Here is a 13,255-nt window from a genome sequence, read left to right as displayed (position 1 = left end):
GCTAAAAGACGGTCAGCACCAACCATCATGTTCTCTCGGTCTCTCAACAAGAAACATTTCACCTGCGAGCACTTACACCTACACTGAAAAACAAAAGAGCCCATTTTCCTAAGGTGTCATTTTCCTACGAATATTCGCTTTGGTGCACAGCAAAAATTAATGTAAAACGCGTCGATGTATTCTTGCCGATGTGAAGAAAATTCGATGTAACGGTGATTTTCAGATGCAAAATCACGCCTTTTCGATGCTCGATTACATCTTCCTTGGAATTACACAGAAATATAATAACATTTTTTTATTACACCTAACTTGTGTAATATCAACACCCATTGAACGTGTTTATTACACAAAACCAGCTGCAACCAAGTGGGTGCAAAGCAGTTGTGTACAATTACACAAAATCGATGGTCATATCGCATCCCGACGATACGATATTAAATCTTGCAACACTGTACTGATTGTTTGTGATCGGTTTGCACCAGCGAAGCAAGCCGCCATCTTCCCCGTGTTCAGTAATCGAGTGCATAGTGTTTTTTCTCAGTTTTTCTTAAATATTATTTCGATTTCGTAGGTATTTTTATTGTAAATACTTGTTTAATCAAACTTTCTTTCATATTTACTTTTTTAATTACAGAAACAGCCAGCAATTTCCAAGGTATCATCAGTTCCGACACCGGGGTGTGTTTCCGTTTGCTCAACCAACAACCGATCTGCTGGTGCGTTTGATCTGGATGGTTTTTCGTTCAATTCGATTCCCGACTTACGGATATACTCTCCCCAAGGTCATTTCGGGCCTTTCAGACAGCGGGACAAAGATCTGAGGTAAGTTTTGCATGCAGAAATGTGTTCACCCCGCATTTTTTTAAGGCCTTTGCAATTCCAGAAAGGATTGTTTCCGAGACTGCACGACCAGGCAATTAAAACTGATGTGGCCCGATTGACCCCGGTGACCGAACACTTCTTCAACAAAGTGGGCGGGCAGATCATCAAGCTAATCAGTAATATTCTTTTGCGGTTTCCCTTGTTGATAGAATCTACATAACTGAACGTATTTTTTTTTTTTTTGCAGGCAGGACAAGTCAAACTGTTTAACAATGTCTTCGGCTTTCGGATTGGTTTCCGTAGCTTGTTCGGATCTTGCTACATCGAACTTTAGCATCCTAGAGAATGTTCGGATCTCGGACTGGCAAAACAACGATTCTCAAGAATCTCTGTGGATCCCAGCAAGCGGCAGAACAAGCTGCTGAAGGCAGTCAGTGGCTTGATGGATATGTAGAAATTCCAGGCCACCCGGATGAAATTAGTGCAAATCCCTACTCAAAAGCTGGAAATTTTCGGCCTCGCCCGATGGTGATGCGTGTACACGGGGATTTTTTAAAGCCGATACGTAGGAACTGACGTGAATTCTATCAGATTCTCCATAAAGCAACACTCCGACGGCGTGAGCTCAAGCGGCCGTGGATGCCCTATGTCCTTGTGGTGTCAGCAACAGCAAGAGAGTGGATCATCTCAAAGAGCCTGTGAAGGTATGTCACGTTATACTCAAAGCAAAGCTCTAGGGTACTCTATGCCCAGGCGTGTCTTCAATGAATACCTATGTCCCTGGGCTTGAATTATAGCTTTCAAATAGCTTTCTTCTAATTTTTTGATATTTTGATTCTGATGCCGCATTTGTCAAAGCCATTTATGTGCCAGGAATATATAATTCCAAGTTGGTGAAAATATTACAAACTGAGGGTGGGTAATGATCCCAATCAAACCTTTGAATGGACAATGTGGGCTAGTGTTTGGAAGTGTTTGTAATATGCTCGGGGCTTTCGAAATCCAACAGGGCGCATCCCCGAGTTGCAGATAGGAGGAAAACGTCAAATTTTCTGTGAGAGCAAGCAGGCCAGCAAAAAATCGTGCACTGGTCCATAATCAGCATATGTGATAATATCTCCTATGCTGTTGTAGTATGATTAAATGATCTCATTCTACGGGAATTTGAACCTTGTAAGGCAGGGTTGCCCAACGTACGGCCCGTGCAGGCATTTTGTGTGGCCCACGGAACGAAGTTACTGTAGTGTCCGTTTGTTCTAGATCTACCTCCATGGTATAATATTATTTTCAGTACCTAAACACCTAGGTATGATTCATTATATTGCATTCTATTGCAGTATAAGTACTGGTGGTCGTCGGACCACAGTGAGAGATTGCACAAGCATTGAACTTGTCAACATCTTTATTATTCTTCATTTGAAGGATATAAAAGTTACGACAGAAGTTGATTCTTCAGTTAACCCGAGAAAAGTTCATGAAGGATGCCCTGCAGAAATTCTCGAAGAAATTCTTGGAGGAATGCCCGAAGGAATCCCGGCAGGAACTCAGATGAAACTTTGGAGAAATTCCTTCAAGGAGGAACTCTTGAAGGGATTTTCGAAAGGATTCTAGGAGGAATTCATAATGGAATCCCAGGTGGAGTTTCTGAAGGAATCCCAGTGGGAATTTATTGAAGGATTGATGTTTCTCGCTGGATAGTATATTGAAGAATAACTTACATGACAACATTCAAAAACATGACAAAAATTTCTAAGAAATCCTGGAACAATTCCTCGAAGAATTCTTAAAGTTATCCTGAGGTCCAGGAGTGTATTTCAGGTGGAATTCTAGGAGTAATTCCCAAAAAAATCCAGAAAGAATTGAAGACGAAACCCCAGATGGAATTCTCGAAGGAATCGAAGTTGGAATTTCAAGAAGAATTCTTGATGAAATCCCAGAAGCAACTCCCGAAGGATTACCAGAAGAACTTCCTAAAGTTATCACAAAAGAAGTTCGCTGGAGGTCCTAAGCAAATGAGAGGAATCCCTGAAAGAATTTCTGAAGCAATCCCTAGAGGGAGGAAGTCATGAGAAGTTTTAGGTTGAATTCTCAAAGAAATCCTGAAGTTACAACAAAAAGCGTTCGTGAAGGCAACATATCAGAAATTCTTCGAGGAATGCTTGAAGATATCCCGGGAAAAAGTCTTGAAGGAATCATGGTATGTGACGCCAACAGTACCACCATGTGAACATTTCTGCTCGAGTATCGTTGGCGTCCCGACGTCGCACGTGCTTGCCATGCCAATGGGGTGCAACCCATCACTGCAAGCGGCGATTCAAATTCAAATCTGTGAAAATTTTCCACCTGCGAGCACGCGTGCAACTGAACGCTCTGAATTGAAAAATCAAATAATTAATAGTCCTGTTCAATGACGGAGGTTGAACTTGCTCGAACTAGCTCGGAGTTGCTCCATCCTGCTCTTACCCATTTGATGACGAATGGGTAAGAGCAGGATGCAGCAACTCCGAGCTAGTTCGAGCATGTTCAATTCAGTCATTGAACAGGACTAATGTAAATCTATACCTAAATTAGTGAATACATCTTAAATTATAGTTAAAACTAGTGTGTTATTTCTGATCTAAATCTAAATATCAAAATAAGTGGTCAAGTGACTTTGGCGTGGTAGCCGAGAGAAAATCAGGGAATTCTGAAGGCAAGCTTTCAGGTTAGTGACCACCGTCCTGCTGTTCCGCTACGAGAGGTAGCTTAAACAGTATGAACTCCTGAAGGAACCTATGATGGAATTCCTGAAGGAATACTAATGTGAAGATATGACGATGCCACCTCTCGAATTTTCAAGAGCACAAATCTGAAGAACCGAACGACGGATTGCACTGAAAAGTTGAACGATTGGTCTGGGTCCTTCGGATGTTTCTCCCGGTATTCCATCAAGCATTCTATAAAAATTCCTTCGGCAATTCCTGCAGGGTTTCCTTCATAAATTTTCCTCGAGATTGCTTCTGGAATTTCATCAAGGATTTCTTTAGGAATTTCTTCTTGGGATCTTCTTGGGATGCTTTTTGGAATTCTGTATGGGATTCCTTCAGGGATTCCACATGGGAATCCACCAGGAATTTTACACATGGGATGGGAATCCATCAGGAACTCTACCTGGGATTCCTTCAAGAATTCCTCCAGGGATTCTTTCACGACATTCAAACATTCCTCCAGAATTTCTGCTAAACTGCCTTCATGAACACTTCTTGAGATAACCTTAGGATATCTTTGGAAATTTCACCTGGGATTCTTTCACGTATTCCTTCCGAGATTGCTTCAGAAACTCCTCCAAGGCATCCTTCAGGAATTCTTCTTGGGATTTCTTCAGAAATTCCTTCTAGATTCCTTCTGTCGGGAATTTTACCTGAGATTTCTTCAGGAATACCTCCAGGGATAGTTTAAGGAATTCTTTCAGAGATTTTTCTTTTCATTCGTTTAGGAATTCCGGCAGGAATTCCTTCAGGAACATTTTTTTTGTAACAGCTTCAAGAAGTTTTTTTTTTTGTTTGTATTAACGAGATTTTTAGCCCCAGGCTAGTTCATCTCGGGCTTCAAGATGTCCTTCTGGCATTCCTTCATTTTACCTATGAATCCGAGTTCCATCTCGGTTCTTGTCTCGGATTCCCTCATGAATTCCTGCTAGGATTTTGTTAGGAATTACTCCCAAGAATTCCTGCTGGGGTTCCTTCAGGAATTCATCCCGGCATTCTTTCATTGATACTTTTACCTCAGAAATTCCTCTGAATATACCTTCAACAATTCCTCCTATCAGTTTGTACCTTTTAATTCCGCCCTATTTTGCTTATCTTTTGACAGATACGCGTATTTCGACTACCACTTGTAATCTTCATCAGTATCAGTTATCCACTGGTTATCCACTGATGAAGATTACAAGTAGTAGGGTCGAAATACGCGTATCTGTCAAAGGATAAGCAAACTAGGGCGGAATTAAAAGTTACAAACTGATTACACTCATGTAAAGAGGGTGTTCTGCTTAGAGGGTTCGAAAAGTCGGTACAAGATCAATTCCTCCAAGAATTATTCCCGAAATTCCTTAGGAATTCCTCTCATGATATACCTTCGAGAATTCTTCCTGTTCGGGTATCAGTGGAACCCCCGCGCTTACGCGCACATCTTTTTTACTGTGGATATTTTTTCCGTTTTGTTTTTGCTTTTTTGTTTCATCACTCAATTCCATTGCGTTCGCGAATTGAATACATGCGGTCGGGAAGAAAAATACAACCATTGTAATTTGAGTTAATAAAACGTTTATTTCGAAGTTAATCGGTGTAGATTATTTCTCTCGCGTTCGAAAAGTAGTCGGTCCAAGTGTATACAGTCCGCCACCAAAACACTTTCAGAAATTCGTTCCTCCTGGGATTCTTTCAGGAATTTCAGGATTTTTCCTAAAATTCCACCTGGAATCCCTTCCACCTGGGGTTCCTTCAAGAATTCATCCCGGAATTCCATCAGGAGTTTCTACCGGGATTCCTTCAAGCATTCATCCACAAATTACTTCAGGAATTCTTCCTGAGGGGATTCCTTCTGGGGGGGGGGGGGTTCCTTAGGAATTTCTCTCATGACATCTTCAAGAATTTTTCCAATAATTCCTACTGGGATTCATTCCCAGGAATTCTTCTTAAGAAGAATTCCAAAATGAATACCAAAAGGAAGTCATCCCAAGAAGAGTTCGTGAAGGAAGCATTGCAGGAACTACTGATTGTGTTTATAAAGAAATTTATATAGGAATTCCCGAAGGGATCTCAGGTTGAATTCCAGAATGAATCCGTAAAGTAATTCCCCAAGAAATCCCTGAAGGAATTTCTTAGGCATTTCAGGAGAAATTCGTGAAGGAATCCCAAGAGGAGTTTCTGAAGAAATGCAAGCTAAATTCCCTGAATTCCTGATGGAACCCCAGTAGGAATTTCTAAAACAATATCAGAAGGAATCCTGAACAAATCCCAGAAGGAATTCCTGAAGGAATCCTATCAAAAATTCCTGAAAGAATCCTATGTGGAAAATCTAAAGGAATTTTAGGGGAAATCCATGGAGGAATTCCTGCAGAAGTCCTAGGAGGAATTCCTGAAGGAATCCCAGAAGGAACTCCTGAAAGAAATCCAGGAGAAACTTCGGAAGGAATCCAAGGAGGAAATCCTGAATGAATCCCAGGACGAATTCCTGTCTGAAAGAATCCCAGGAGGAATTTCTGAAAGAATCTCAGGTGGAATTCCTAAGGGAATCGCAGAACCAATCCCTAAAGGAATTCCTGAGGGAATCCCAGGAGAAATTCTTAAGGGCATTCCAGGTGGAGTTTCTGAAGGAATCCCAGGAGGAATTCTGAACGAATCCCAGGAAGAATTGCTGAATAAATCCTAGGAGGAATGCCTGAATGAATCCCAGGAGGAATTCCAGGTGGAATTTACTGAAGGAAGAAATGCTTGAGGGAATCCCTGGAGAAACTTCTGAAGGATTCCCGAGAGGGATTCCTGAAAGAGTCCCGAGAGAAATCCCTAAAGAATCTGGATGAATCTCTGTACAAATTATTGGAAGAATTCTTGAAGGTATCATGAGAGGAATTCCTAAGGAATCCCCCCAGAAGGAATTCCTGAAAGAATTTGTGGATGAATGCTTGAAGGAATCCCGGTATAAACTCCTGATGGAATTCCGAGATGAATTCCTGAAGGAACCCCAGATGGAAATCCAGAAGGAATTCCAGTTGGCATTTTAGGAAGAATCCCGGGAGAAATTCCTGAAAGAATCCCAGGAGGAAATCCTGAAGGATGTCCGACAGGGATTCCTGAAGGAGCCCCAAGAGGAATTTCTGAACGAATCTCGGGAGGAATCCAAGAACGAATTTCTGGAAGAATTCTCGAAGGTATCATGAGAGGAATTCCTAAGGAACCCCGGAAATAATTCTTGGAGGAATTGATCTTGTGCCGACTTTTCGAACCCTCTAAGCAGAACTAAGTGTAATCAGTTTGTACCTTTTAATTCCGCCCGAATATAATATATAATATAATACGCGTATTTCGACTACCACTTGTAATCTTCATCAGTCGATAACCAGTGGATAACTTACACTGATGAAGATTACAAGTGGTAGTCGAAATACGCGTATCTGTCAAAGGATAAGCAAAATAGGGCGGAATTAAAAGGTACAAACTGATTGGAGGAATTGTTGAAGGTATATAAAGAGGAATTTCTGAAGAACACCCAAAAAGTATCAATGAAAGAATACCGGGATGAATTCCCGAAGAAACCCCAGGGGGGATTCTAGGGAGTAATTCCTAACAAAATCCCAGCAGGAATTCACGAGGGAATCCGAGATGGGACTCTCGAAGGATTCATAGGTAAAATGAAGAAATGCCAGAAGGGCTTCTTGGAGCCCGAGATGAACTAGCCTAGGGTTAAAAATTTCGTTAATACAGACAAAAAAAACTTCTTGAAGCTATCACAAAAAAATGTTCCTGAAGGAATTCCTGCCGGAATTCCTAAAATAAACACCTGAAGGATTCCCGAGAGGGATTCCTGAAGGAACCCCGAGAGAAATTCTTGAAGATATCCTGAGAGGAAATTCCTTAGGAATCTCGGCAATAATTCCTGGTGGAACCCCAAAAAGAATTTCTAAAAGAATCCCGGATAAATTCCTGAAGAAATCCCAGTAGGAGTTCTAGGAGTAATTCCTAAAAAAACCCCAGCAAGAATTCATGACAAAATTCCAGATGGAGTTCTCGAAGGAATCGAAGTTGGAATTTCAGGTAGATTTCTTGATGCAATCCCTGAAGCAACTCCCGAAGGAATGCCAGAAAGACTTCCTGATGCTATCCCAAAAAGTTCGTGGAGAGTTTCTAAGCGAATAGAATACTCCCTGAAAGAATTCCTGAAGCAATCCGTGGAGAAAGGAATTCCAGGTTGAATTGGCTTCTTTAGCGATGTTGAGATAATTCTATATTCTGAATCTGCACGCCAAACTGAGCCAAAATCCAAATTTTCATGAATTTTGGTGCCCGGGAACCTATTTAAAAATAAATTTGAAGTTTGTATGGGAGCGATTTGTCGAATCACCCCTCGTCGCATTTTGTACTGGGCGGAGCTGTCAAGCAGTTGCCCAGCTGTCAAAAGGTGATTTCAAAAAATCTATTTGAAATTAAATTTAGGTACTAAAGTAAAGTTCTAAAAATCTGAAAAAAAATCATGGTGGCTCAGAAAAAGGCTCTTTCGTATAAAATGAAAAAATCAATATTTTTTTTCAAAATTTAAAAACCCAATTCCCAAAGAAATCCTGAGGTTACAACAAGAATTGTTCGTGAAGGCAGCATAGCTGATGGAATTCTTGAAGGAACCCCTGATGGAATTCCTGAAGGAATCTTAAGAAGAATTCCTAAATGAATACCAGAAGAAAATTATCCCAAGAAGAGTTCGTGAAAAAAGCATTACAGGAATTGGTGTTCATGTAGAAATTCAGATAGGAATTCCCGAAGGGATCTCATGTTGAATTCCTGAAAAATCCGTAAAGGAATTCCCCAAGGAATTCCCCAAGGAATCCCTGAAGAAATTTCTTAGGAATTTCAGGAGAAATTCGTGAAGGTATCTTAAGAGTAGTTTCTAAAAGAATCCAAACTTAATTCCATGAATTCCTGAAGAAATCCCAGGTGGAGTTTCTCAAGGAAACCCAGGAGGAATTTCTGAAACAATATCAGCAGGAATCCTGAAGAAAAAATTCCTGAAGGAATCGCAAAATTGCTGAAAGAATCCTAGGTGGAAATTATGACGGAATTTCAGGGGAAATCCCAGGAAGAATTCCTGAAAAAATCCAGAAGGAATTCCTGAAGAAATTTGTGGATCAAAACCTGCTGGAATCCCTGTAGAAACTCCAGAAGGAATTCCTTGATGAATTCCTGAAGGAACCCCAGGTGGAAATCCTGAAGGAATTTCAGGTGGAATTTCAGGAAGAATTTCGGGAGAAATTCCTGGAAGGATGCCGGGAGTAACTCCTGAAGGATTTCCGACAGGAATACCTGAGCTGCCGTGTGCAGCATAGTTGTCCCATGTTACTTTTTGGCGATTTTGACTTTTTATCATCAAAAGGTCTATTTTCGCATACACTTTCAGAATCTACTCTCGATTAGTATACTTTGTTCAGAAACTCCATGAAAACAACATCAAGTCAATTTGTCCCATGTTCAGTTTTGTCATCATAAGTTGTCCCATGTTCCATTTTGCAGCATATGCAGTCCCATGAGCATCTCTGAGGGAATCCTGAACATTTTCCGGAAATCCTGATATCATTTGTAAAATTCAACATGGGACAGCTTATGCTGCAAAACTCGACATGGGACAGCTTATGATGAAAATTACAACATGGCACAGTTTATGCTGAACATCTCACATGACATGGGACAGCTTATGCCGAGAAAATCCCGCTCACTAGAGTTTTTCTTTAAATAATCAAAGTAAATTGTATGTTTATGAAACTTTTTGTTCAAACTTCAATGATAAATACCAATTCTAACGCTATGATGATGGATTCATTTTGTGTTTTTATTACACTTGTCCGTAGAGATGGAAACAATGCTGAAACTTAAAACGCGTTTTTCTCAGTTTGTTGTTTTGGAACATGGGACAACTATGCTGCACACGGCAGTGAAGGAGTCCCAAGAGGAATTTCTAAACGAATCTCGACAGCAATCCTTGAAGGAATTCCTGGTAGAATTCTCGAAGGTATCATGAGAGGGATTCCTAAGGAAGCCCGTAAATAATTCCTGGAAGAATTGTTGAAGGTATTTTTGAATACCCAGAAGCAATTTCTGAGGAATCCCAAAAAGAATCCCGGGATGAATTCCTGAAGGAATTCCAAAAGGAATTCTAGCGAGTAATTCCTTACAAAGTCGCAGCATGAATTGATGAGGGAATCCTAGATGTAATTCTCGAAGGATTCAAATATAGAATTATTGATGAAATTTCAGGAAATATTCCTGAAGGAGGAGTTTCTGAAGCAATCTCGGATGGAATACAAGTAAGAATCCCTGGTGGAATTCCCAAAGATATCCTGATGCTATCACAAGAAGTGTTCGTGAAGGCGCATAGCAGGAATTCTTGGAGGAGTGCTTGAAGGAATCCCGGGTAAAAGTCGTGTAGGAATCCCTGCAGGAATTCCTGAAGGAATCTCAGGTGAATCCTATGAGGAATTCCTGAATAAATACCAGAAGGTGGTTATCCCGAGAAAAGTTCGTGAAGGAAGCATAGCAGGAACTCTTGATGGTGTTCATGAAGAAATTCAGGTAGAAATTCCCGAAGGGATCCCAGGTCAGATTCCTGAAGGAATTCGTAAAGGAATTTTCTAAGCAATCCCTGAAGAAATTCGTGAAGGAATCTTAGGAGAAATTTCTGAAGGAATCCTAGGTGAAATTCCTTAGGGAATCCCAGAAGGTCTGCCCCCTTTCCCATGCGGCCTACGACCAAAGTTCCTACCGGCGTTGGTTATCCCTAAGGTTTCTTGCAGTTTCCGGCCGGTACCACGAGATAGGAGTTGCTGGGTAGAGACTAGTGATCTTGATGGGATCTGAATTATACGATACACAGCCTTTACCGTGCTTTACCATTGATTAGATAACGGCCTCACGTTACAGGACGCCCTTATCACCAATGCTATTCGAATTCGGGCTGTGTACGCTGATAAGTTAAATAAAATAAGAAATAATTTAAACGCCTTCAACTAACATAACGTAACATAAGGAGCGCTTATAAAACTGATTTTACCTACACATTTTGTTTTTATTTTTTATCCATAGTGGAAGCGGTCTGCTCCGGCGATGCCGACATCCTCTCCTCCGTTCGTGATATGCAGTGCCTCATCAAGTACCTAAGTGAAGTGTCGCAAGTCTTGCAGCTGCTGCAACATCTTAAGATACACCAGACTTCTACGTTGGGATGAAGTGGGAATTCACCAACTGGGCACCGTAGGTGTCTCGTGTCTGCCAAAGCCACATTTTTAAAGGCCAGTCGGAATCGGCTACCATATGGTGATATGGTCATATGATTGAGATCGATCACAATACCGGCAGTGGAATTACGCCGTCGAAGGAATCGGTGGCTGCAGGTTCTCGTGGTTTGTAACGATATCGACATGGACAAGACTCGTTCCGAACGGAAGAAATCGGATTCTGAGGATGGCGTTGCGAAAAGGTAGAGAACATCAACGTGTACGAGTGCAAATTGTACGGAACGAGCAATGTGGAATACGTAGCCTGTGGCCGTAAGAGAAATGAAAAGTGAGGAAAAAGTTCGAATTAAAAGATCTCATACACCACTGCTACAGCACTTAATAAGAATGACCGAAGAGGATTATGAATGCGAGATTCAACGCCCTCAGAGATTCTGATGCATCGCCTTTACTGGGTAAAGGTAAGCAGTTCCAACAAAAGCCTTGTCCATGAAGCGGCAGCAAGAACTTCGAATGCTTCCTCGGTTGGGACGGTACCCAGCGTTGCGATATGTTTTTCGACGGAAGTGGATCTCCAGGAGCGAGTCGTTGGCAAACCGGAATGGATATCCGCCAAGGTGCAGCGCTTCAAGGCGTACATCTGGCTGAGCTACCAGTTCTCCACCAAGCTGCAATAACAGGTGCTGCCCATTTTAGGCCTGATGTCTTCATGTGCCCCCCTTTGTCACCATACGGCTTTCCGCGGGACACTCGGTTAAGATCGGTAGGCTGACAAATTTCATAAATATAAAATCAAGTATAAAATCTCCCAGATTTTTGATCTACTTTGTTCCCCATTCCAGATATACCGCTGGCAAACCAGTGGCAAACATCGCCAGTCTGCAGGAAATTGAAGAAGCACCGCGTCCTTTGTCGACATTAATTTTTGTTCCGACGTGCCGGCTGAGTTCGCGAACAGATGGTAACGATGCCTGTATTCTAAAGATAGAAAACATTATGTTGTTTATGTTCAAAATTGTATATTTGCAAAAAGAAAATAAACATACACGGTAACTTCGTATCATAATGGAAACATTATTCATCCAATTACTATCGATTTCTCTCTAAATGGCTGATTAAATTGAGTTTTATCCTTTTTCGACTTGAATTCAGTATAGTTATGGTATTTTCTGCAACTATACGAAATTCTGAAAGAAAAAGGCAAAAATCCAATTTAATCAACCATTCGGGGAGCTCTTGCAATAGGTTTCATTTACATCGCCTCCATTACATCACAGAAAGTACGTCGAATTTATTACATCGCAAAAATTACATCGGATCTGTTTATTACATCAACAGCCGTCGAGTACATCGGGCTGTGTAATATTCATCGATCGATGTAACGACCTGGTTGCAGCGATTTCGATGTAATATTCAACAACTTTTTTTGCTGTGTGGAAGAGAATTTAATTTTAATTTTCGCTTTCATTAATTTCTTTGTTTTATTCTTCTTCCGTTCACTGGCAACCTTTGGTGGAACGCCAAAAACACGAGTTACTTTGGAGTGCCTATTGTAACGGAGCGTTTCGAGCGACTCAGAGGCTCAACAAACTCAAACACGGTATCGAGCACGATATCCTTAAAGCTCGCCTTAAAGTGCCAAATTTTAAGGTAACAGGCGAGAAGGCGTGACCGAGGGTCCCGAAAAACGATCGAAAAATCAACTTCGAAATTGGGTTTTTAAATTAAGAAAAAATCAATGATTTTTTATGTTTAAACGAATGGGCATCTTTTTCTGAGCCACTATGATTTTTTTCAGATTTTTAGAACTTTATTTTGGTATCTAAAATCAATTTCTTTTTTTTTTAAAAAGACGCTGACACCGTCTTCAGCCAGAGGCTGCACAGACTGAATGAAACTTAAAAACACTAGACAAGGGACACACGGAGCATGCACCAGTGGATACGGAGAAGAAACTATTCTCACGAAAAGTTTCATCGCCCGGAGCGGGAATCGAACCCTCACCCCATAGCATATAATGCGATTAGAAGCTTGGTGACCCTAACCGCACGGCTACGAGGCTCTATTTCAAAGAGATTTTTTGAAATCACCTTTTGACAGCTTGACAGCTCCGCTCAGTACAAAATGCGACAAGGGGTGATTCGACAAATCGCTCCCATACAAATTTCAAATTGATTTTTAAATAGGTTCCCGGGCACCAAAATTGATGAAAATTTGGATTTCGGCTCAGTTTGGCATGCAGATTCAGAATATGGAATTATCTCAACACCACTAAGAGCACCTTTACCGGTGCGCGACTAAACTAAATTACATAGCGCAGTATCATAGCGCTATACCTTATCGGGGGCTACTAACCGGGCTAGTAAAATAGCAGCGCGGCTTGCGGGAAACATCGAGCGCACAAATTTAGGCGCCCGATAGTTGCGCGGGTAACGATTGCTATTTCATATATGT

General features: G+C 41.2%; 1 long non-coding RNA gene across 3 annotated transcripts; it reads left to right on the top strand.

Annotated features, from left to right (window-relative positions):
* The first annotated feature begins 204 nt into the window (after positions 1–204).
* Positions 205–11,861, top strand: LOC109408045 (uncharacterized). 3 transcript variants are annotated; one of them, XR_009999439.1, is made up of 6 exons: positions 205–567; positions 635–822; positions 868–998; positions 1,070–1,526; positions 10,650–11,564; positions 11,644–11,861. It is a non-coding gene; the product is annotated as an uncharacterized LOC109408045 (long non-coding RNA). The 3 variants fall into 3 exon arrangements; XR_009999438.1 differs by having other exon boundaries at positions 214–571; positions 884–998; XR_009999437.1 differs by having other exon boundaries at positions 215–567; positions 884–998.
* The last annotated feature ends 1,394 nt before the right edge of the window (positions 11,862–13,255 follow it).

The sequence above is a fragment of the Aedes albopictus genome, chromosome 3, assembly GCF_035046485.1.
Source record: "Aedes albopictus strain Foshan chromosome 3, AalbF5, whole genome shotgun sequence".
In the NCBI taxonomy this organism is placed as follows: domain Eukaryota; kingdom Metazoa; phylum Arthropoda; class Insecta; order Diptera; family Culicidae; genus Aedes; species Aedes albopictus.
Note: the sequence above shows the minus strand (reverse complement) of the source record. Positions and strands in the feature narration are given on the sequence as shown.